The sequence below is a fragment of the Anomaloglossus baeobatrachus genome, chromosome 3 (assembly GCF_048569485.1).
Source record: "Anomaloglossus baeobatrachus isolate aAnoBae1 chromosome 3, aAnoBae1.hap1, whole genome shotgun sequence".
Lineage (NCBI taxonomy): Eukaryota > Metazoa > Chordata > Amphibia > Anura > Aromobatidae > Anomaloglossus > Anomaloglossus baeobatrachus.
The window spans coordinates 596,423,719-596,445,448 of NC_134355.1; the positions used below are offsets into that span (position 1 = coordinate 596,423,719).

The window sequence follows — 21,730 nt, forward strand, 5'->3', positions numbered from 1 at the left end:
GCCTTAAACGCCCCAGAGGATCCTGCGAGCCATGCCCAATTGGAAAAGATCATAAAGATTTGCACTAAATAAAAAGGCCCAGACCTCTGGAATCGTAATGCAGATTAAATAAATAAATAAAAAAAAAAAAATATGGAAAAACTGGAAAACTCCGGAGCAGCGGGGAAAGAAGAGCAAAATCTGTCCCTTCTGATGGCGTGAAGGGTCCTCTGTATGTGGCCCTTCACACATGATATACAGTAGGACTTGTACAGATGTGCAGCACATGACCCACAGAAAGCACAAGAGGGCAGCGCTGGAACTGGGCACAGCCGCCTATCATCAGGACACAGATGCTTATTTTCTGGGCATTGCTGCCTATTATCAGGGCACAACCACATTATTTAGACACAGCCACCAATTAGCAGGGCACTGGGCAAAGACATGTATTATCTGGACACAGCCGCCGATTAACAAGGCACTGGCACCTATTATCGGGGCACCGGGCACAGCCGCCTATAATCTGGGCACTGGCACCTATTATCTGGGCACTGGCACCTATTATCTGGTGCCCATCTCCTGCCTATTATCTGGACACAGCCGCCTATTATCTGGGCACTGGCACCTATTATCTTGTGCCCATCTTCTGCCTATTATCTGGGCACTGGCACCTATTATCTGGGCACTGGCACCTATTATCTGGGCACTGGCACCTACTATCTGGGCACTGGCACCTATTATCTGGGCACTGGCACCTATTATCTGGGCACAGGCACCTATTATCTGGGCACAGGCACCTATTATCTGGGCACAGGCACCTATTATCTGGGCACAGGCACCTATTATCTGGGCACTGGCACCTATTATCTGGGCACTGGCACCTACTATCTAGGCACTGGCACCTACTATCTAGGCACTGGCACCTACTATCTAGGCACTGGCACCTACTATCTGGGCACTGGTATCTATTATCTGGACACAGCCGCCTATTATCTGGGCACTGGCACCTATTATCTGGGCACTGGCACCTATTATCTGGGCACTGGCACCTATTATCTGGGCACTGGCACCTATTATCTGGGCACTGGCACCTATTATCAGGGCACTGGCACCTATTATCTGGAAACAGCCGCCTATTATCTGGGCACTGGCACCTATCTGGGCACTGGCACCTATTATCTGGACATAGCTGCCTATTATCTGGGCACTGGCACCTATTATCTGGGCACTGGCACCTATTATCTGGACATAGCTGCCTATTATCTGGGCACTGGCACCTGCTGCCTATTATCTGGGCACTGGCACCTATTATCTGGGCACTGGCACCTATTATCTGGGCACTGGCACCTATTATCTGGACATAGCTGCCTATTATCTGGGCACTGGCACCTATTATCTGGACATAGCTGCCTATTATCTGGGCACTGGCACCTATTATCTGGACATAGCTGCCTATTATCTGGGCACTGGCACCTATTATCTGGGCACTGGCACCTATTATCTGGGCACTGGCACCTATCTGGGCACTGGCACCTATCTGGGCACTGGCACCTATTATCTGGACATAGCTGCCTATTATCTGGACATAGCTGCCTATTATCTGGGCACTGGCACCTATTATCTGGGCACTGGCACCTATTATCTGGGCACTGGCACCTATCTGGGCACTGGCACCTATCTGGGCACTGGCACCTATTATCTGGACATAGCTGCCTATTATCTGGACATAGCTGCCTATTATCTGGACATAGCTGCCTATTATCTGGACATAGCTGCCTATTATCTGGGCACTGGCACCTATTATCTGGGCACTGGCACCTATTATCTGGGCACTGGCACCTATTATCTGGACATAGCTGCCTATTATCTGGGCACTGGCACCTATTATCAGGGCACTGGCACCTATTATCAGGGCACTGGCACCTATTATCTGGGCACTGGCACCTATTATCTGGGCACTGGCACCTATTATCTGGGCACTGGCACCTATTATCTGGGCACTGGCACCTATTATCTGGGCACTGGCACCTAATATCAGGGCACTGGCACCTATTATCAGGGCACTGGCACCTATTATCTGGGCACTGGCACCTATTATCAGGGCACTGGCACCTATTATCTGGGCACTGGCACCTATTATCAGGGCACTGGCACCTATTATCAGGGCACTGGCACCTATTATCAGGGCACTGGCACCTATTATCAGGGCACTGGCACCTATTATCTGGGCACTGGCACCTATTATCTGGGCACTGGCACCTATTATCTGGGCACTGGCACCTATTATCTGGGCACTGGCACCTATTATCTGGGCACTGGCACCTATTATCAGGGCACTGGCACCTATTATCAGGGCACTGGCACCTATTATCAGGGCACTGGCACCTATTATCTGGGCACTGGCACCTATTATCTGGGCACTGGCACCTATTATCAGGGCACTGGCACCTATTATCTGGGCACTGGCACCTATTATCAGGGCACTGGCACCTATTATCAGGGCACTGGCACCTATTATCAGGGCACTGGCACCTATTATCAGGGCACTGGCACCTATTATCAGGGCACTGGCACCTATTATCTGGGCACTGGCACCTATTATCTGGGCACTGGCACCTATTATCTGGGCACTGGCACCTATTATCAGGGCACTGGCACCTATTATCTGGGCACTGGCACCTATTATCTGGGCACTGGCACCTATTATCTGGGCACTGGCACCTATTATCAGGGCACTGGCACCTATTATCTGGGCACTGGATGCTGCACCTGCCTTAAACTTTGTCCTGAGAACTTGTCACTTTCCATAGTCAGTGATGCCGGGCGCCATCCTGAGGGCACTGCAGCATGGTGGCAGCCACTTCTCCAGAATCTGATGAACTGCTCACACATGGCACCAGCCCTCACCCCCAGCTCCACATATGAAGCCTGTGCACACAATGCAGCCAGTGGCCAGCCGCACTCCTGCTACTTGTAGTGCACAGCCGAGCAGCAGTCCTCCACTGCGAGAAGACAAAGCCCCGCCATACACCCCGCCCTCACACAGGTGCATGTGGCCGGTACCTGGACGGAGCTCCTCAGCCGCGGCGCGGACGCTTCTCCCCGGGATCTCCTCTCTCCACTGCCTCCCCGCCTCTTCGGCTCCGCTGCCAGCTGAGGCCACGTGATGTGGGATCCATGACCACGCCCCCTCCCCATGTGCAGGATGTGTGTATGTGCCGAGTGTGGGGGCGTGGTAACGTTTAGGGCACTTGGCCAATCACATAGCGAGGGGTGTGGTCAGAAATGTGGCACAGAGCCGGCGGAGAGAGAGAGTGATGTGCCTGTGGGCAGGGAAGGGTTAAGCGGGTTTCTTTTGCGTAAATAGTGCGAGTTGTCACCACCACGGCTTGCAGTCAGTGAATGCAAACAATACTATTAATTATTATCATCTAGAAAACCTGCCATTGTGCAGGAGGGGACCACTCCTCATCAGTTATATAGTTACTGGCCCCTGCAGACTACTATTCTGTATTTTTTTTTACCAAAATTCATTTTTTCTATTGGTTTACATTCAATGTTTCCCACTGTTTGCTTTCTCTAGTCTCTGTGTTCCGCTGTGCCTGCAGACTGGGTGAACTGAGGGTCTGTCAGTGAGCGCACTCTGGCACTCCAATGGGAGAGTGTGTAGATCTTTTATCTGGCTTTCCCGGAGCTCCTCTCTGCTGACCACAGCCCACATCACAGGGAAGCAAAGCCTGGAAAAGCAAAATGCTGCAAAACGGTTCATGATACCAAAATGCAAAAAATTATTTTTAGCCCCAAACACAGGCAATGATCGGGGCTGTCCCCAACAAAGGCCACTGTAATCCATAGAGCCTGGAATAATAATCATTTCCACAAAGTTTTCCCTGTGCTGAGATCATTTCTATCTGTGCCCGCCCCTGCTGTGTACTGTGTAATGGCTGTGTACTGTGTAATGGCTGTGTACTGTGTAATAGCAGATATATGACTCCTATACAGTAGCGTAGCCACCCCGTGCTCAGAGGGGGCCACTAGGAGCTTTCACCTGTGAGTGCTGCAGGGGCAGAGCAGAAACTCCTGCCCAGATGACAAAAATACACCCTAGTGGTGTAGATAGGACCTGCGATGATGTCATGCCCATGTGACCGAGTGGGAGGAGCCACAGTTTTGCCTTTTAGAGAGCAAGGAGATACTGATTCCTGAAGGAGATGGGAACTCCTGACTGGTAATGAGGGAAGATGGTGAGTGCATATGAGGGGTGCAGACTCTGGTGTTATGGTATGAAGGGGTGCAGGGGGTTTGAGAGAGGGGTAAGTTGGGGTACAGGCTGTGAGACATATAGGGATGCAGACAGGGCCGGCTCCAGGATTTTGTGGACCCCGGGTGAAAGAGTCTCAGTGGGCCCCATCCACACGCAGACACACACATACAGATAAACACACACATATCCTCACCTACTGTATCCTCACCCATCCCGTGTAGACTGTGAGCCCTCGCGGGCAGGGTCCTCCGTCCTCCTGTACCGGTCTGTGCCTTGTATTGTTTATGATTATTGCACTTGTCCCTATTATGTACACCCCTTTCACATGTAAAGCGCCACAGAATAAATGGCGCTATAATAATAATAATAATACACATGCATACACATACCGGCATTCGTATATATACTTACCGTATTTTTTGGATTATAACACACACTTTTCCTCCCAAATATTTGGGAGGAAAATGAGGGATGCGTCTTAAAATCCAAATGTAGCTTACCGAGAGGTGGGGGACAGGGGTCAAAGAAGGCAGGGGCAATGCTATGCGGTGTGCTGCCGGCGCTGCTCTGTGCGTCAGGCGGCGCAGCTTTGCTCTGTGCTGCTCACTCTGTATTGTGCGGCGCGGCTCTTCTCTGTGTGGCTCTGCTCTGTGCTGCTCGCTCTGCATTGTGTGTGCTCTGCTCTGTGCGGCACGGCTCTGCTCTGTGCTGCTCGCTCTGCATTGTGCGGCGCGGCGGGGCTCTGCTCTGTTCGGGGTGGCTCTGCTCTGTGCGGCAGGGCGGGGCTCTTCTCTGTGCGGCTCTTCTCTGTGCGGAGTGGGTCTGCTTTGTGCGGGGCTGCTCTGCTCACTGCGGCTCTGCTCTGTGCTGCTCGCTCTGCATTGTGCGGCTCTGCTCTGTGCGGCGCGGCTCTGCTCTGTGCTGCTCGTTCTGCATGGCGCGGCGGGGCTCTGATCTGTTCGGGGTGGCTCTGCTCTGTTCGGCGCGTCAGGCCTCTTCTCTGTGCGGGGCTGCTCTGCTCACTGCGGTTCTGTTCTGTGCGGGGCTGCTCTGCATGGCGCGGGGCTGCTCTGCTCACTGCGGTTCTGTTCTGTGCGGGGCTGCTCTGCTCTGTGCGGGGCTGCTCTGCTCACTGCGGCTCTGCTCTGTGCGGAGTGACTCTGCTCTGTGCGGGGCTGCTCTGCTCACTGCGGCTCTGCTCCTTGCGGGGCTGCTGTATGGCGCGGGGCTGCTCTGTGTGGCGGGTGGTAAGGTACCGGCCATTGTAAAGATGTTGGCGGTGAGGGCTTCTTCAAATAATGGAGCCTAGAGTCGGCTCGTGCGCAGATGGAGCTCTCGGCTCAAGCTCTCATCTGCGCACACGCAGACTCCGCCCATCTTTATTTGAAGAAGCCCTCACCGCCAACATTCAGGATGGCCGGTGCCTTACCGCCCGCCGCACAGAGCAGCCATGCAGTGAGTATCTGGCCCCCCTCTGTACCACTCACAGCATCGCCGTACTCCAGTACCGCCCCTGCCTCCTGTGACCCCGGCTCCTCTACCAGCCCCCCTCCCTGGTAAGACACCACCGGATTCTAATACAGACCTCATATTTTTATTTTTTTCTCCAAATTTGGGGAGCATCTTATAATCCGGTGCGTCTTATAAAATGATGAATACGGTATTTAAAGAGAAATTAAGAAAAATACAGATAAACAGACATATAAATCTATACAGTCAGACACACTGACATACATAGATACACATCATAAATGCACACACAGACACATTAGAGATGCTGCTCTCAGATAAGAGGGCAAAAACCTGGTGACAGATTCCCTTTAAATGATAGTGGATTGTTGGTTATATGAAGCTGATCACAGCTGTGTAATGGCCTGTGACTGCAGACTTGTGAATCCTCATAGCATGCGCACAGTGCACTGTCAGGGTTTTCCAGAGCCGGTGGTGAGAGCGGCCGTCATGTGAGCACAAGTGTGTGATTGGCATACGTCTAGCCACATCTGCATGAGGCTTTAGGCTATGTGTCCACGGTAGAATGTACCTGCGGATTTTTCTGCATGAAAATCCGCGACTTTCGCGGCAAATCCGCACCTTATTTTTGCCGCGGATTTACCGCGAATTTGCCGCGGATTTTGATGCGGATTTTTTTTTTTTTTCCCCATTCTATACCCAAAATCCACACCAAAATCCGCAACAATAATTGACATGCTGCAGATTTTTCCGGATCAAAATCCGCGGCAAATCCGCCGCGGAAAAATCCGCAGCATGGACACAGCATTTCCAAAATGCCATTGAAATGGCTTGGAAGTGCCGCTGCTGCAGATTTTCGGAAAATCCGCAGTAAATCCGCAGCAAATCCGCGGCAAAATCCGCGGTAAATCCGCAGCGTGGGCACATAGCCTTAGTCTCTAACCGAACATGTGCACTGCCTCATTGGATAACGTTGATCCGAGTGCGATCCAATATTTTGTTGGATCGCATTTGGACCAAAATTACCGTTGTCTACACACAGGCTGCGACACTGTGCCGCCCCCACGGGGATTGCTGTAGATACTTCGTGACGCCACCCACGGTGTGTGGTAATATGGTGTACCACCGCTGCTGTTGGGGAGCACCCGGGGATGATGGGATGGCAGCTGAATGTTAACCCCTCCGTGGGTAGGGGTGGATGCCCCAGGGCTCAGGGTTCAGGATACGGGGAGCGATATGGGCTGGAGGTGGCGGGCCGAACCGGGGGATGTTGGTGTACTCACTGTTGAATAATTGCACACAAGTCTGTTGGTAAACCAAGGTGTCAGTGGCCGGCTGCCGCGTTCGGGTGTACTCGGGTCCCACACCCGGCTGGTGTACCGATATTCTTTCCTCTGGCACTTTTTACTTTTTCTCACTTCTGGACAACTCCGTATGGAACGGGGAAGTCCGCTCCCGGTACCTTCTGGTTGGGAGATGTGACAGTGAAAACTGACCTTTGGGATTTCAGTGGGTGTTTGCGGATACCCTATTCCCCGCGGTGGGCTGCCGTTTCGCTCTATCTGGGCTAACACTTTTGGAGCAAGGCCTGCAACCTTGCTCCCAGCTTGGTGAATTAGAGAAGGGGTTTGCAACCGTCTTCTAACTAGGGTTCAGGTACCCCGCCTGTGCACGGTTTCCGGACCGGATCTCCACTGTCAGTACCGGTGGGCTCCAACCCTTCCCCGGTCCACTTTGGATTTCCCGCGATCGGACTCCCGTCGCCTTTGGACACGGTCCACTGCTTGCCACCTAGCCAGTAGACCAGGGCCACTACCCTGTCTACCCTCCACTAGGCTCAGCTTTCCTTTTGACACTGTCACTGTCACTCCTCTCCACTTGACCTCCAACTTCCAACTCCAAACTTAATCTACTGTGTTTCCGCCCCCGGATCCTCAAGACCCCTAGGTGGGCGCTCCCAATCCGCCTGGTCCTGCCCACTGGTGTGTCCTTCTTACCCTGAGGGGGTGGCTAGGATTTTGTGGCTGATGGGACCTGGTGTGGGAAGGTGTTATGTAGGGTGTAGTACACTTCTGTCCTGTGACCATCTGGCGGCGCCAGGGCGACACAACACCATGATGGTAAATATGGTTACCTGGTTAGGGGCCCATTCAGAAGTTTTGCAACCTCTCAGCTGAACCCCTAGCTACACCTCTGCTATGTGAATTCTATGTATGATAGATGTCACCTATAAATCTTATTAGACGATGTTGCCAAGAGCTATTATCTTAGTATATATTTGCAGAGATTTGCTGTATATATATATTTTTGATTTTTCCTGTTGTATTGATTGTATATTGTCTTTATAGTGTCTGATGAAGATCCAAACACAGGACAGAAACATTACACTCCATGGTGGATTGCCTTACAATAAAAAGGGATTTGATGTTTCTTGTGCCTGTCGGTCCTGAAGAAGGGAGCTGAGCCTCCAGAAACGCGTAGACCTGTGCAAAATAAAGTTACATTAATCCTACAATTTCATCAGTGATCATTGGCGCAAAAGCCCTTTTCTCCCTCTCTCTGTTACAATAAAATCTAAAATATAATCTGGAGAAATGTCATCTTCATTTTGGAGGGTCCGGTGTTATTTATTCCCTCACATTCTGTCACCGAGGGAAGGAGAGGAGAAGATCGCTGTGTGCACGAGGGGGGATGATGGGGAGCGGTCTTTGAGAGAGGGGAATGATTGGGGGTGGTCTATGCACGAGGAGGGATGATGGGGTGTGGCCTGTGAGAGACGCGGGATGATGAGGAGCAGTCTGGGATTGATAGGGGATGCTGGGGAGTGGTCTGTGTAAGAAGGGGATAATGGGGTGCGGTCTGTACGATAGGGGGTATGATGGGGAGTGGTATGTGCGAGAGGGGGGATGATGGCGAGCAGCCTGTGTTAGTTGGGAGATTGGGAGTAGTCTGTGCAAGAAGGGGTTTGATGGGGAGTGGTGTGTGAGAGGAGGATGATGTAGTGTGTTCTGTACACGAGGGGTGATGATGGGGAACCGGTCTATTAGAGAGTGGGATAATGGGGAGCGGTGTGTAAGAGGGGAAATGGTGGGCAGCGGTCTGTGAAAGAAGGGGATCATGGGGTGTGGTCGGTACACGAGAGGGGATGATGGGGAGTGGTCTGTGAGAGAGGGGGGATGATGGGGTGCAGTTTGTGAAAGGGGGAATGATGGGGAGCGGTCTGGGATTGATGAAGGATGATGGGGAGTGGTCTGTGTGAGAGGGGGTATGATGGGAAGTGGTCTGTGTGAGAGGGGGTGTGATGGGAAGTGGTCTGTGTGAGAGGGGGTGTGATGGGAAGTGGTCTGTGTGAGAGGGGGTATGATGGGGTGTGGTCTGTTAGAGAGGGGCGATGATGGAGACCGGTGTGTGAGAGAGGGGGGATGAGGGGAAGCAAATCAGATTTAATGTTGATAAATGTAAGGTAATGCACCTAGGACGGAGTAATCCTATAGCTGCGTATACATTCAATGGAAGTAAACTCATGACTACAGAACAGGAGAAGGACTTGGGTATTCTCGTTACATATAGGCTGAGCAGCAGCACTCAATGTCAAGCAGCAGCTGCAAAAGAAAACAAGATATTAGGGTGCATAAAAAGAGATTAGATGCCGGGATCCCAACATATTGTTACCCCTCTATAAATCACTTGTAAGGCCACATCTAGAATATGGGATCCAGTTTTGGGCTCCACATTATAAAAAGGATAGTCAGAAGCAGGGCCGGCTCCAGGTTTTAATGGGCTCTGGGTGAGAGAGTCTCTGTGGGCCCCATGCAGACATGTGTGACGCCCTGGCCTATCAGGACTCCACAGGGTATTGTGCAATCTGCCCTTCTGTACAGTACCCATCTCCTCCTTGGTTACGGATCCCTAACCTTTGGTGTTGCTAAGATCAAGCTGATTAAAATCCTAGGAACACTCTGGACCACACCCACCAGACACCAGGGGACGGTCTGAATAGAATAGGGTCGCCCACCTGGGGGTTGGTAAAGGGAGGGGTCAGGAGTGTGGAGGAGGAGAGTGTAGTGTTGGAGGTGAAAGAGAGAGGAGGTCAGGAGCAGGGCTCCTTAGTACTACTAGGCGGCGGACGTTGGTCTGGGCCAGATAGGAGCTGGAACCCTGGTCGCATGTGATCGTGACAAGGGGCTTGGACTGTCTAGGAGGACAGCCGGCGGCCTTGTGCGAACACCGGGCAGGGGTCAGGGCACGACGGGGTACATGGACCCTAGGTCAGGGAGTAGCTTCAGGCGTCCAGACAATTTACTTGACGAGGACGGAGCCTTCAAGATCCGTTCTCCACCTGCTCCAAAATCGGGGGTACTAGTGCAACGAGGGAGATAGGACTTTCCCATTACACAATCCAGAAAATCCCAAGCGTGAACCCTGAGAGCAAGCTCTCCCAGCTAGCCATACTGGTGAGCGGGACCCGATCGTTTCCCGCTCACCAGTATGTCCGGTGTCCCGGCACCGCCCCTTACCCACTGATCCGGTCACGCCATCTCGGCACCGTTCCTTACCCACTGATCCAGTCTCACCGTCACAGCATCACTCCTTACCCACTGATCCGGTCCACATGCCCACCGGTCACTGCTGCCGCTCCCGCTCGTGCTCTCCTGCGTCCTGTTCCTGGTCTCTTGAGTCTGACTCTGATTCTTAGGCGCATGCATGTGTATAGGGCGGGGCCGCGCCCACTCACCTTGTCTTATAGGCCCAGCACTCCTGAAACAGGATATGGCTGGGACAGGTGCAGAGTATATAAGACTCCCCTTTCCATGTGGGCGGCGCCTGATCAACGTGTTCTGTAAGCTAGGTGTTCAGGTCTCCTAGTGCCTTGCCTCTCTCTAATCCTGTGTCTTCCACAGAGCCAGCCCTGCTACCTTAACCTGGTCCTGACTGCAGATTGCCCAGGAAGTCCTCCGGTGACTGTCGGCTGTGACTCCCATCACCTGCCTTCAGCCTGAACCTGTCTCCGATCCCCGACTTCACCTTGTGATCTCGGCCCTTACGTCCAGCATGATCCAGATCTCGCCTGATGTTCCTATCCAGTACCTGAACCTGGTCTCCGTCATCTACATTGCCTCCAGGAACTCTGTGACTAAGGAGACATCTTGCTACCAGTCACCCGAAGGACGCTGACCTTGTACCACTAGTGCTTCGGCTACCGTGCATCTAGGCCCTCTGGTGGTGTGACCGGACAGTCCTTGTACATGGGTTAGCTCCGGGTTGCCTCACTGGAGAAGTCCGGTACACGGCCCAGAGGATCCACCACCAGGACCTAACAGATGCCCAATGCGAAACGCACGTCGGCTCCTTTATTGTTTACATTTCCTTTGGCAGGACAATATGGGTAAGATGGATCTTCTTATGTATCGGTTTCAATATGGTTGTGTGTACTAAGACTGCTTCCTATTGGCCGTGGACAAATATCATAGGCTTTGTTGCTCTATTACAATTACCCACTTTTTTTTATCATTCCGTGGAAATTTTTGGAAACCCATATATTATATATAATTTCTTTGTCCCCTTTCTTTCTGTGACATAATGATACTGACATCTTGGTATAACTCACAGCAAAGTATATGGTACACTGGGCCTGGTGCAGTATAGTCACTGAGACACCTTTTTTTATTGTACTACCATTATTTTTCTCAGCACACATAGTGCCGGGCGAAGTGCAACAATTGTGCAGTGTTATACATGTTTTAATTGATCCATACTATATACCCCATCCTCACCATGACCTCGGGAGTTATGTAATCAATTTTCTTTTCGCACTCATTTCCATTAATTGGTTTCTTTAATATGGTTTCTCGGATGATATTTATTCTACATTACTGTGTATGCTCGGGGCATACATGTTACTGGGGCCAGTGCGGGGCATACATGTTACTGGGGCCAGTGCGGGGCATACATGTTACTGGGGCCAGTGCGGGGCATACATGTTACTGGGGCCAGTGTGAGACATACATGTTACTGGGGCCAGTGCGCGGCATACATGTTACTGGGGCCAGTGCGGGGCATACATGTTAATGGGGTCAGTGCGGGGCATACATGTTACTGGGGCCAGTGCGGGGCATACATGTTACTGGGGCCAGTGCGGGGCATACATGTTACTGGGGCCAGTGCGGGGCATACACAATACCGATTCCAGTGGGGGACATAAACAGTACTGGAACCAGTGGTGGGCATACATATTTTTGGGGCCAGTGGGTGGAATACACAATAATGGGAACGCATGGGGGTATATACATTACTGGGGCCAGTGGGGTGCGTACACATGACTGGGGACCCTCGGGTGCCGGCCTGAGCACTGCAGTTCCCGAGAATCTGCCAGGGGACCGCAGAAAATGAGGAGACCTGCCGATGGCGGTGGGCTCTCAGCTGTCCAGGACACCGGCACTTGCTTGGTGCGCCGGGTGCTGATGGCGACCCTGTTCAGAAGTTAGAGTCAGTTCAAAGGTGGTAACTAGATTATCACTAGAGATGGAGGCATCCATATGATGAGAGGTTGGAAAAGTCGGGCTTGTTTAACTAAGATAAAAAACGACGTTTCAGACAAGATCTCATGTACATGTATAAATAAATGTGTGGTCAATACAAAGGACTGGCTCTTGACTTATTCCTTCCAAAAAACCATACTAAGGACTATGGGGCAGTCGTAACCGGTGGAAGAAAGGCAATTCCGATGGCTAAATAGGAAAGAGTTCTTTACAGTTAGAGCAGTCAGATTGTGGAATGTCCTTCCACAACAACTAGTAATGGCAGATACTATTAGGCTATGTGCGCACGTTGCGTACAGTCACTGCAGAAATTTCTGCAGCAATCTGAAGAGCACACATGCGCTTCAAATCGCTGCAGAAAATGTCCGTAGTGAAAAAAAAAAAAGCCGATTCCATGCGCTCTGCCTGCAGCTCCTGCCATAGACAGAGCAGGGGCTGCCGGCAAAGCGCACGGAAGAATTGACATGTCACTTCTTAGAACGCGCGCTTCGGGCAGCAGCCGAAGCGCTGCGCTCTAAGACGCCACGTGCGCACGGCCCCTGCATAATCTCCAAAGATTGTGCTGGGGACGAAGGACGCATGCAGTTACGCTGCGCTACAAAGCGCAGCGTAACTGCATGTATTTACGCAACGTGCGCACATAGCCTAACAGCTTTTAAAAAAATGTGGAAATCATCCACAGTATTCAATATTGTCGGTTAGAGATAATTTAGTGATAAAAAAAGTATAATTGGTGGAGAAGGGTTGAACTTGATGGGCTGTATGTGCCCCCCCCCTGAGCTGTATGTGCCCCCCCTGAGCTGTATGTGCCCCTCCCTGAGCTGTATGTGCCCCCCCCTGAGCTGTATGTCCCCCGCCCCTGAGCTGTATGTGCCCTCCTGAGCTGTATGGGCCACTTAGAACTGAATGTGCCCTCATGAGCTGTATGTGCCCCCTAGAGCTGTGTATGCCTCCCTGAGCTCTATGGGCCCCCATAGCTATATGTGCCCCCTACTAAGCTGTATGAGCTCCCAGAGTTGTATCCCACCCACCCCAGTAATGTGTTTGCCCTTCAGAGCTGAATGCCCCCAGTAATGTATATGCCCCACAGTAACGTGTATGACCCCAGTGCTGTCTGTGCCTTGGTTATATCTCACTGCTACAATATCTATATATATAATTGCCTTATTCTGTCTGTCTGTCTGTCTGTCTGTCTTGCTCCAAAATTGTGTCCTTACGGTGACACAAAGCTGATTGGCCGCTGGGCTCGCCATGGCCCCGCCCCCCCGCACGGATTGGCCGCTCGCCCAGGCTCCTCCCCCACACGGATTGGCCGGCCGCTCGCCCAGGCTCCGCCCCCCACACGGATTGGCCTCTCGCCCCGGCACCCTGCAGGCATTGGCAACTCGGCCACGCCCCGCCCCCCTCACGCAATGCACGCTCGCTCTGGCCCCGCCCCCCGCACGCATTCCCCGAACCGACATGGAGACACGACTCCCAGGTGAGTACTGTACCCCCGGGAGCCCACATCAGCGTACGCTGCAAACCCAGCCGACACAGACCCTCGCATTGCTGGGGCTGGCCGGCGTATGCTGGTGTGGGCTCCCGAGCGTGCGGGGGGCGGGGAACGCTGGTAACCATGATAGCATAGTTACCAGCGCATCAAGGTCCTGCAGCGGCGGAACATACACACACGCACACACATAACAACACACACACACACACATCAGATCACACTCACTCTCACACACACCTCACACACACATCACATCGCATCCACACACTCACAACATCCTGGGATATCGCTTGCTTCTCGGCGGCGATACTGTGCTGTGAGCTTCCAGGACCTGCCGGAGGATCACATGGCCAGAAGCATGTGGTATCTCCGGATGTTGTGAGTGTGAGCGCGTATGTGCAATATCGTCAATGTGTGTGTGCGTGTATGCGATCGGATGTGTGTGACTGTATGCGATCAGGTGTGTGTGAGTGTATGCGATCGGGTGTGTGTGAGTGTATGCGATCGGGTGTGTGTGTGTATGCGATTGGGTGTGTGTGTGTGTATGCGATCAGGTGTGTGTGTGTGTCTGTGTGTGTGTGTGTGAGTGTATGCGATCGGATCTGTGAGTGTCGGCAGAGGAGCACGGCGTGCTGGAGGAGGCTGGGAGGAGAGAGGCTGATCCTGGGGAGGGCTGGGAGGGGGAGGGGGGAGGCTGAGAGAAGAGAGGCTGATGCTGGGGGAGGCTGAGGCTGGGGTAGGCTAGGCTGATCCTGGGGAAGGCTGGGAGGGGGAGGCTGGGAGGGTGGAGGCTGAGAGAAGAGAGGCTGGGGGAGGCTGAGGCTGGGGTAGGCTGGAAGGAGAGAGGCTGATGCTGGGGGCAGAAAAGGCTGATGCTGGGAGGAGAGAGGGTGATGCTGGGAGGAGAGAGGCTGATGCTGCGGGCAGAGAGGCTGATGCTGCGGGCAGAGAGGCTGATGCTGGTGCAGCATGGGGGATGGAGCACGATGGGGGGTGCGCAGCATGGGGGATGGAGCATGATGGGGGGTGCGCAGCATGGGGGATGGAGCACAATGGGGAGTGCGCAGCATGGGGGATGGAGCACGTTTGGGAGTGTGCAGCATGGTGGATGGACCACGTTTGGGAGTGCGCAGCATGGCGGATGGACCACGTTTGGGAGTGCGCAGCATGGCGGATGGAGCACGTTTGGGAGTGCGCAGCATGGCGGATGGACCACGTTTGGGAGTGCGCAGCATGGCGGATGGACCACGTTTGGGAGTGCGCAGCATGGCGGATGGAGCACGTTTGGGAGTGCGCAGCATGGCGGATGGAGCACGTTTGGGAGTGCGCAGCATGGCGGATGGAGCACGTTTGGGAGTGCGCAGCATGGCGGATGGAGCACGTTTGGGAGTGCGCAGCATGGCGGATGGAGCATGTTTGGGAGTGTGCAGCATGGCGGATGGAGCACGTTTGGGAGTGCGCAGCATGGGGGATGCAGCACGATGGGGAGTGCGCAGCATGGCGGATGGAGCACGTTTGGGAGTGCGCAGCATGGCGGATGGAGCACGTTTGGGAGTGCGCAGCATGGCGGATGGAGCACGTTTGGGAGTGCGCAGCATGGCGGATGGAGCACGTTTGGGAGTGCGCAGCATGGCGGATGGAGCACGTTTGGGAGTGCGCAGCATGGCGGATGGAGCACGTTTGGAAGTGCGCAGCATGGCGGATGAAGCACGTTTGGGAGTGTGCAGCATGGGGGATGCAGCATGATGGGGAGTGCGCAGTATGGCAGATGGACCACGTTTGGGAGTGCGCAGCATGGCGGATGGAGCACGATGGGGGGTGCGCAGCATGGCGGATGGAGCACGTTTGGGAGTGCACAGCATGGGAGATGGAGCACGATGGGGAATGCGCAGCATAGGGGATGGAGCACGATGGGGAGTGCGCAGCATGGGGGATGGAGCACGATGGGGGGTGCGCAGCATGGGGGATGGAGCACGATGGGAGGTGCACATCTCCCCCCAACACACACACACGCGCACTGCACAACACACCACACACACACACTGGGAACCACAAACACCGCCCTACACAGACACCCACACACACAGACAACGCTGCACACACACAACACCCAACACACAAACACCGCGGCATACATAAATATACGCACATACCGCACAACACACACATTGCACAAAACATACCTCCCCCCAAAACACACCACACACACACAAACCGCGCAACACACACAACTACAGACACACAGCGCTCCACAAACAACGCAACACACGCAACACACATACAACACCGCTCTCACCCCCCGCCACACCCAGACAACACCCAGAACATGTACAGCGCCCTACACAAACACTTGGTAACTACACACAACAACATATATATATATATATATATATATATATATAGAACAAAAATCATACATGAGCTACACAATACATAAATTCTAGAATACCCGATGCGTAGAATCGGGCCACCTTCTAGTATATATATATATATATATATATATTGAGGCTTTGACTTCATCATTATATATAATCATTTAGCCATCGGGTTTTGCACATTATATTTGCCTGCTGCTATTTTCCCACTGAGTTGCCGCTTTGCTATATATATATATATATATATATATATATATATATATATTTATGTTGGGTGCTATATGAATATAATTTTGATACAATTTATGTTATAAGTCTATGCACTTGTACCTGATGTGAGTGGTGCCCTATTATCTAAGATATGTTGCTTATTTTATGCTAATTAAAAATTTTAATTTGACTAAATAAGAATGAATTTTAATAGAATTAAATGTATATACAGTGGAACCTTGGATTATGAGCAGAATTGGTTCCGGGATTCTGCTCTTAAACCAAATTACTCTTATATCAAAGCAAATTTTCCCATAGGAAATAACTGAAATGCAGACAATTCGTTCCACAACCCAAAAATGTTGACTGTATTTATACAAACTTTTTACAGTAATACAAAATAATGTACTGTATTCATATAAAATTAAAGTACAATGATTCAAATACCGTACAGTACAATAAAAAAGCAAATTAAACTGCACTTTAGCTTACAATAAAATTGTTGGTGTGTGAGAGGTACAGTATAAGTAATGTGCTGTACTGGTTAGCAGAAAGTACAATACTGTATCCATAAATGCAAATTGATAGACATGCTATATAGTATATACTGTACAATGGTATACTGTATACAGTACATATGTACAGAAAGTTACCTTCAGAGCAGGTCAGAGCGCGGTGAAATGACAGAACCGGAAGTGTGCACGGTGAGTGTTTGCTCTTATTGCAAATCATTGCTCTTAAACCAAGTTACAAATTTGAAAAAGCTTTGCTTGTCTTGCAAAACGCTCTCAAACCAAGTTACTCTTAATCCAAGGTTCCAGTTGTTGTGCAGAGTGGTCAGGGTTGGAGCCCTTGGACCACGGGAGGACCGACTAGGTGGCAGACGGTTCTGTATGGCCACAGGAGACGGCGACTCGGTCGCGGGAGACCCGAAGTGGACCGGGGCAGCATCGTAGCCCGCCGGTACCAACGGAGGGAATCTGGTCCAGAGGCCGTGGACGGGCGGGGTACCTGGACCCTAGGACGAGGCAAGCTTCAAGCCCCTTGTTAATTAACCAGTGGGACAAGGTACCAGGCCTTGTTCCCGAAGAGAGAAGCCCAGATAGAGCAGACCGGCAGCCCAACACGGGGAACAGGGTGTCCACGAAGAACCCATTGAAATCCCATGGGTCAGCGTCTGCAGGCAACTTCTCCCTCTGCGTCCAAAACAGCAGGGGAGCGGATTTCTCCCGTTTCACGCGGGGTTAATCCACACACCACAAAAACACGAGTGCAGGAGGAAGGGCCCCTACACTGCCAACCCGGGTGCGGGACCAGCACACCCCTCCAGAGGCAACCGGCATCCGGCCTTGGTTTACAATACGGACTTGGTGTGATTTCTTCCTAATTGTGAGTACACCGGTGTCATCCGGTCCAACCTGCCGACAGTGCCCCAGCCCTGCTCCTCACCCACACCTGGGCCCTGGGACAACACCTCTCCCCTACCAGTGGAGGGGATACCACCTTGCTGTCCCAACGTCATCGGTCCCAGACGCTGGCCCCGAGAGGCAGCGGCGGTGCCATCAACCCACGGTGCCGTCACAGACAATCTCCCCTGTAAATACCCCCCTCTTTCACTGTGTGCATGGACGGGTGGTTGCGCGAGTCCCCGGGTCCGGTCACCACTCGTGCCCCAGACACGATCCCGGACCCGAGTGTCACTCGAGCAGCCCCGGTTGCGCAGCAAAGGCGGCACCCGTCCGCGACAATGGACAAACCACCGGACGGGGTCCCCCAGTTGTTCTATACCATGGGGACCCACTTAGCAGAGACAGGTGCAGGGGAACAAGGCACCAGATTACTACACTGGCACTGGGACTAAGGGAACCTGGAGTTGAAACCAGCCGGCCTCGAGTGACCAGTTACCACCAGAAAGTGAGTAAAGAACCAGTTTTACTGAACCCCTTGTGTGGCCTACCTTCTTCTGACGCCCGTCACTACACCTAGCTTCTGGGGCCTGGCCCTGCTTGCAGAGGGCCTAACATCCAGGCTGCCTTTAATACCAGCCCCAGTAGTGGACATTTTGCAGCAGCGGCTCCATCCACATAGCCGCAATACTGCAAGTGGCGTCACATGTGAACACTATATTCAAATCCCCTATAAAATATTTCCTCTTTTCAAAAAGGGCCCAGGGCACGGAACCGGGCAACGGCTACCAAAGTGACATTCCCCAGATATACACTGCCCGGGACCGAGTACCCCATAACCCTGGGTGACACATGATCATACTGTGCCGCCCCCATGCCAGCAGCAGAGCCGCTGCTGCTCGGATCCAGATCCGCGGTGGCTCGAGGGGTCTTCAGACCCGGGAGTCGCGCGGCCACTCAAATGAAAGGGGGGGGCTATGTACAGGGGGTTTGGAAAGTTTGTGACGCCACCCACGGTGCGTGGTAATGTGAAGGACCACCGCTGCGGTTGGGGAGCCCGGTGACGATGGTGTGGCAGCCTGATGTTTAACCCCTCCATGGGTAGGGGGTTTGTGTCCCGGGGCCCGTCAGATGGTTGGCGAATGGGTGCCGCTGGGGTAGGAACAGGGATGTTTCAGTGTACTCACTCAGTCCAGGAATAACAACACAGACAGCTTGTAAACCAGAGTTCTGAGCACCACTGTAGCTTGTAGGGAGCATGCGTGGGTCCGTGCCCTTGGTGTTGCTGTTAGCCTGTGGCCCTATCCTTGGCACCTCTGTCTCTGTTGGACCCGTCGGTATAAAATTCTTCGGGTCCCACTCACATGTATGGCTAACGGAGTGAGCTTGCTCTCAGGGTTCACATGTAGGATTTCTTTGGACTGTATTGGGAAAGTCCTATCCCATTGGTGCGCTAGTACCCCAATTTTGGAGCAGGTTGGGGATGACACTTGAAGTCTTCACCCCCGTTGGGTAAATTACCGGAACGTGTGAAGCTACTTTCCGGCCTAGGGTCCACGTACCCCGTCATGCCCTGGCCCCTGCCCGGTGATAGCTCAAGGCCGCCGGCCGCCCTCCTCGGCAGTCCGTGCCCCTTGACACTGTGTCCTGCGACCGGGGTTCCAGCTCCTACCAGGTCTGCCACCTAGTACACAGGAGCTCTCCTTCGTGGCCTCTCCTCACGAGAGCCACCACTCCACCTCCTCTCCTTTCACTCTCCAAGCTCAACTCTCTAAGCTCAACTGTCACTTTCCTCACTTTTCCTCACCAACCTCCCCCCCCCATGTGGGCGGCCCTATTCCCTTCAGGCCCCCCAATGGTGTGTCTGGTAGGTTAAAGTGGGAAGTGTTCCTAAGACTTTGATTGTCTAAGTTGTAGCAACACCAAAGGACCAGGATCCTTAACCAAGGAGGGTGGATACTGTGCAGAAGGGCAGATTGCACAATACCCTGTGACGACCCGATAGTACAAGAACGAGGAAGCGCCGGTGCGACAGCAGCAACACCCAGAACACTGGACCGCCCCCTAAGTGAGTATTATAAAGTGTTTTTTTATTTTATACAGAGTGGTCTGGGCTCTTATATACAGTATGTTAGAATTCTGTATATAAGAGCTCAGTGGTGGTGGCTGCAGCTTATAAGGGAAAAACCTGGTGACAGGTTCCCTTTAAATACTTTCCTTCCCACTTTCTGACTGAAGTGGGAAGGCGCCAATGCCACCTAATGCCCTGATTTATGTAATGGAAAGGAGGGTTAGCAAAAGAATATCAAGATACAGCCATAAATAAAACCGTAAACGGAGGGAAAATAGATTCCTCTAATGCCATAACTAAAACCGGTTTTCCATGATGTGCAGCAACATTGAATATATCTGCCTCACAGTAATGCATCACTGGTTCATCAGATTGTGTTTGATGTATATTATCTTTGAGGCATGTCCATCATTCAGGAGTATTCAGCCTGTGTAAGGAAGGCGGCGCAGCATTAGGAGTAGCAATCTGCACACGACGGCTAGCCCGTGTTCATTTTGTCTGTTATAAACAGAAATCACAAATGACAGACAGTTCAGTAAGCAAAATCTCAAAGCAAAAATCCTCAAAGAAAAAAGGAATCCTTACCGTCATGTATGCATACAAGAGAAATGCCCACATAGAATATTGTCCACATGGAAAAATGCCCACAGGGAAGTGATCTCACACTGAAAAAAGCCCAATACCTCTCTAACAGTCACTCCCTAATTCACCTTATTTAAAATCATTCAGCTATTAGCCTCCCCAACATGTTTCACCATGTATGGCTTCATCAGGGTACTGAGGCTATATGGGTACCTCTAGTTGTCTATGGCAAATCGGGTGTAATAAAAATGTCAGCTCACCATTAAAAAAACTCAAAACACTCACAAAAGCTTCATCACAGTAAATAAGTAAATGTTACAGGAATTAAAGTAACTAGATTCCTAGAGGGCCCAAGTAAAATTTGGAGTTTGCTCCCCCCCCCCCCACCTGCATATTGCCCAGATGTTTGGATACTAAAAAGGTATATAGAGTCTGCATTGGCCCTTGCTAAAAAAATAAATAAATAATAATGCAAATACAACTTTTTAATCTTGGCAACAAGATGATTTTCTTAGTGATAAATTTAATAATACAGCCATTTAGTTACTGAATAACAATTACTATCCTCATACTGATACTGAACAAAGTCCCCTATCCCAAAACCAATCATATCACATACATGAGTCAAATACCGATACATTCATGGCCATATATTATTACCGCACAGTGTCTGAATATAACCACCATCGTGTTATTGGACAAAACCCAATGTATCTAAAGTAATAACACATGCTGTGTACAAATACCGAAACACCATGAACGGACCACATATTATCACCATATAGTAACCGAATAATACCACTATATTGGTAAAAATCACAGTGCTAATACTATCACTCCCACTGTAGTGGAAGATATCGGTATAAACAATACAAGTGTAACGCCCTGGCGTATCAGGTCGTCACAGGGTATTGTGCAATCTGCCCTTCTGTACAGTATCCACCTCCTCCTTGGTTACAGGTCCCTAACTACATGGTGTTGCCAAAACCAGCTAATCAAAATCCTAGGAACACTCTGCTCCACACCCACCAGACACACCAGTGGACGGCCTGAGTGGAATAGGCCTGAGTGGAATAGGGTCACCCACTTTGGGGGTTGGTTAAGGGGAGGTCAGGAGTAGGCCAGTGTAGTGTTGGAAGTGAAGGAGAGAGGAGGTCAGGAGCTGGGCTCCTTGGAAGTACTAGGTAGCAGATGTTGGTCTGGGCCTAGTAGGAGCTGGACCCCCGGTTGCAGGGGATCGTAACAAGGGGCAGAGTATTGTCGTGGAGGACAGCCGGTGGCCTTGTACCATCACCGGGCTGGGCCCAGTCCACGACGGGGCACAATGGACCCTAGGTCA

General features: G+C 51.8%; 1 protein-coding gene across 2 annotated transcripts in view; it reads right to left on the reverse strand.

Annotated features, from left to right (window-relative positions):
* PPP2R3A (protein phosphatase 2 regulatory subunit B''alpha) overlaps window positions 1–3,132 on the reverse strand; it is a 312,931-nt gene extending 309,799 nt beyond the window's left edge. For both annotated transcript variants that reach the window (XM_075341038.1, XM_075341037.1), the window contains exon 1: window positions 3,043–3,132. The gene's annotated coding sequence lies outside the window, so the exon portion shown is untranslated. The remainder of the gene's footprint in view (window positions 1–3,042) is intronic.
* Between the last annotated feature and the right edge of the window lie 18,598 nt (window positions 3,133–21,730).